We start from the raw sequence: 4653 nt of genomic DNA on the forward strand, positions 1-4653 counted from the left end.
CACACCACGGCCCCACGGCAGCCCACCAAGGCGCACGCCCCACCGGCCGGCGCCGCCACGGGTGCGGCTGGGCCGAGAGCGGACGGGCTTGGGGGCTCCGCGCGCGTGCGAGCGGGGACACGCGTCCCCGGACCGATCCGCTCGCGGATCGGTCCCGGCACAGGGTAGACCGGGGGGGTGCCGCCACCCGCCCGCGGACAACGGCTCTCCTGGCCGGACGACGGAAGGACGGGACCGCCGGGCCGGGGTGGGGATGGCCTTCACCCTTTTCTGCCCAGGGAACCCGTCCGAGCGTTCGAGAAAGGTGCCACCGGCTTTCGCCCGCCCCGCGGCTGGCGCGCTCTCTCTCTCTCTCTCTCTCTCGGCCTCTCTTTCTCTCCCCTTCGGAAAAGCCGGGGTACGGCACCGATCAACGGAAAAAAAAAAAAAAAAAAAAAAGGCACATGGCGTGCGCGGCCCACAAGGACCCGTGCTAACCACGGGCGCCGGGGGCCCGGGGGGGGGCGAGGCGCGCGCCGCCTTCTCGCTGCCCCCCCCCCTTCGAAACCCACCGGCATCGCTCGGCTCGGGGCTCGCTCGGCCCCCCGGCTCCACACAACCTCGGCTTTCGTGGGCCCGCACGCTTCTCGGTGCCGCGGCTTAGGGCCGCGAGAGGAAAAGGCCATCGGAGGCCGGGCGGGCGGGGCCCCCCACAGCACCCGCACACGCCCTTGAAAAAATAGCAACGGACCGCCCGGGGCAGAAGCGGGCTCGGTCGCCACGACCGAGGAAGGGCGAGGCGCCGCCGCCTCGCCCGCGACCTTCCGGGGGTTGCTCTCTGCCGGGGGCTTCGGTCCGTGCTAGGGCGGGCCGGCCACCGCGGCCGGCCCCTCTCTGCCCGCGAAAAAAACAGCCCGCCCGCAAGGCGGGTCCCCGGCTTAAGGCCGAGGAAGGGGGTGACTTCAACAGCACGCGCCGGTGGGACGGGGTGCCGCCACCCCGGCTCCACGGCTCATCGGGCGACCGCCGTCACCGAGCCCCTCCGGCCACGCGGCGAATGCCGAGGCCAGGCCGCGCGCCCCACCGCTGCCCTTCCGACACGGACACGCTGGCAAACAGGTCGGGAGCGGGGGAACCGGGCGCCGCCACCGCGGCGGGCTGGCCGGGCCTTGCTCGGGGAGGAGGCTCTCGGGCGAGGGCCGGGGAAAAAAAAAGCCCGGCCGCGTCGACCCCCGGCTGCCGGCCACTGCCACCGGACCGGCTGCCGGAAAAATGCCTGCCGGAGCGGGCCCCGGCTTAAGGCCAGGCGGAAAAGGGACGAGGCGCCGCCGCCTCACCTGCCACCGATCGTCCCAGGGGGGCCGCCCCCCCTTCAACCGGGCCGGCACGGCAGCCGACCGGAGCGGAGCAACACACACGCGGGGCTTCTCACCGCCTCGCTGCGGCCAGCGAGCGGCTTCTCGACACGGTCTTTCGGGCCGTCTCTCTCGGCTCTCTCTCTGGTGGCCCTTCACACTGCCCATTCTCTTCTCTCTGGCTTCTCGGGCAGCTCTCCCCCCGAAAGAGCGCCCTGGGCAGGACGGGAACCGGGACCAAGCCACGCGGCTCACCCGGCCTAGGCGGCACTCGCTCTGCCCCGACGACCGCGCGGCGCGGCCGCCCTATCCTCCGCCTTGCGACGCAGGCACCCTGGAAACCTGCGGGGACGCGGCCCGTCACCTCGCTCCCAATATACGGAAAGATAAGTCCAAGGCCGCCGACGCCTCCAAGGAGACGAGTGGAAGTCGACCGGGAGGGTGCGCCAGCGCAGGCCGACCGCTACGTCGACATAGCCGGAGGCAGCCTGGAACAGCGACCCCTTGGTGAACTTCCGCAGGCGGCCGCGACACCAGGTCTACCCGGGCGGACGGAGACCAGGTCTACCCCGTCTCCGGGATACCAGGTCTACCCCGGCCGCCGGGTACAAGGTCTACCCCGGCTCCGGGATACCAGGTCTACCCCGGCCGCCGGGTACAAGGTCTACCCCGTCTCCTGGATACCAGGTCTACCCCGGCCGCCGGGTACAAGGTCTACCCCGGCTCCTGGATACCAGGTCTACCCCGGCCGCCGGGTACAAGGTCTACCCCGGCTCCTGGATACCAGGTCTACCCCGGCCGCCGGGTACAAGGTCTACCCCGTCTCCGGGATACCAGGTCTACCCCGGCCGCCGGGTACAAGGTCTACCCCGGCTCCGGGATACCAGGTCTACCCCGGCCGCCGGGTACAAGGTCTACCCCGGCTCCGGGATACCAGGTCTACCCCGGCCGCCGGGTACAAGGTCTACCCCGGCTCCGGGATACCAGGTCTACCCCGGCCGCCGGGTACAAGGTCTACCCCGTCTCCGGGATACCAGGTCTACCCCGGCCGCCGGGTACAAGGTCTACCCCGGCTCCTGGATACCAGGTCTACCCCGGCCGCCGGGTACAAGGTCTACCCCGGCCGCCGGGTACAAGGTCTACCCCGGCTCCGGGATACCAGGTCTACCCCGGCCGCCGGGTACAAGGTCTACCCCGTCTCCTGGATACCAGGTCTACCCCGGCCGCCGGGTACAAGGTCTACCCCGGCTCCGGGATACCAGGTCTACCCCGGCCGCCGGGTACAAGGTCTACCCCGTCTCCTGGATACCAGGTCTACCCCGGCCGCCGGGTACAAGGTCTACCCCGTCTCCGGGATACCAGGTCTACCCCGGCCGCCGGGTACAAGGTCTACCCCGGCCGCCGGGTACAAGGTCTACCCCGGCTCCGGGATACCAGGTCTACCCCGGCCGCCGGGTACAAGGTCTACCCCGTCTCCTGGATACCAGGTCTACCCCGGCCGCCGGGTACAAGGTCTACCCCGGCTCCGGGATACCAGGTCTACCCCGGCCGCCGGGTACAAGGTCTACCCCGGCTCCGGGATACCAGGTCTACCCCGGCCGCCGGGTACAAGGTCTACCCCGGCTCCGGGATACCAGGTCTACCCCGGCCGCCGGGTACAAGGTCTACCCCGTCTCCTGGATACCAGGTCTACCCCGGCCGCCGGGTACAAGGTCTACCCCGTCTCCTGGATACCAGGTCTACCCCGGCCGCCGGGTACAAGGTCTACCCCGGCTCCTGGATACCAGGTCTACCCCGGCCGCCGGGTACAAGGTCTACCCCGTCTCCGGGATACCAGGTCTACCCCGGCCGCCGGGTACAAGGTCTACCCCGTCTCCGGGATACCAGGTCTACCCCGGCCGCCGGGTACAAGGTCTACCCCGGCTCCGGGATACCAGGTCTACCCCGGCCGCCGGGTACAAGGTCTACCCCGGCTCCTGGATACCAGGTCTACCCCGGCCGCCGGGTACAAGGTCTACCCCGTCTCCTGGATACCAGGTCTACCCCGGCCGCCGGGTACAAGGTCTACCCCGGCTCCTGGATACCAGGTCTACCCCGGCCGCCGGGTACAAGGTCTACCCCGTCTCCTGGATACCAGGTCTACCCCGGCCGCCGGGTACAAGGTCTACCCCGGCTCCTGGATACCAGGTCTACCCCGGCCGCCGGGTACAAGGTCTACCCGGTCTCCGGGATACCAGGTCTACCCCGGCCGCCGGGTACAAGGTCTACCCCGGCTCCGGGATACCAGGTCTACCCCGGCCGCCGGGTACAAGGTCTACCCCGTCTCCGGGATACCAGGTCTACCCCGGCCGCCGGGTACAAGGTCTACCCCGTCTCCGGGATACCAGGTCTACCCCGGCCGCCGGGTACAAGGTCTACCCCGTCTCCGGGATACCAGGTCTACCCCGGCCGCCGGGTACAAGGTCTACCCCGTCTCCTGGATACCAGGTCTACCCCGGCCGCCGGGTACAAGGTCTACCCCGTCTCCTGGATACCAGGTCTACCCCGGCCGCCGGGTACAAGGTCTACCCCGGCTCCTGGCTACCAGGTCTACCCCGGCCGCCGGGTACAAGGTCTACCCCGTCTCCGGGATACCAGGTCTACCCCGGCCGCCGGGTACAAGGTCTACCCCGTCTCCGGGATACCAGGTCTACCCCGGCCGCCGGGTACAAGGTCTACCCCGTCTCCGGGATACCAGGTCTACCCCGGCCGCCGGGTACAAGGTCTACCCCGGCTCCTGGATACCAGGTCTACCCCGGCCGCCGGGTACAAGGTCTACCCCGTCTCCTGGATACCAGGTCTACCCCGGCCGCCGGGTACAAGGTCTACCCCGGCTCCTGGATACCAGGTCTACCCCGGCCGCCGGGTACAAGGTCTACCCCGGCTCCTGGATACCAGGTCTACCCCGGCCGCCGGGTACAAGGTCTACCCCGGCTCCTGGATACCAGGTCTACCCCGGCCGCCGGGTACAAGGTCTACCCCGGCTCCGGGATACCAGGTCTACCCCGGCCGCCGGGTACAAGGTCTACCCCGTCTCCGGGATACCAGGTCTACCCCGGCCGCCGGGTACAAGGTCTACCCCGGCTCCTGGATACCAGGTCTACCCCGGCCGCCGGGTACAAGGTCTACCCCGGCTCCGGGATACCAGGTCTACCCCGGCCGCCGGGTACAAGGTCTACCCCGTCTCCGGGATACCAGGTCTACCCCGGCCGCCGGGTACAAGGTCTACCCCGGCTCCGGGATACCAGGTCTACCCCGGCCGCCGGGTACAAGGTCTACC

The sequence above is a fragment of the Lonchura striata genome, chromosome 21, assembly GCF_046129695.1.
Source record: "Lonchura striata isolate bLonStr1 chromosome 21, bLonStr1.mat, whole genome shotgun sequence".
NCBI lineage: Eukaryota > Metazoa > Chordata > Aves > Passeriformes > Estrildidae > Lonchura > Lonchura striata.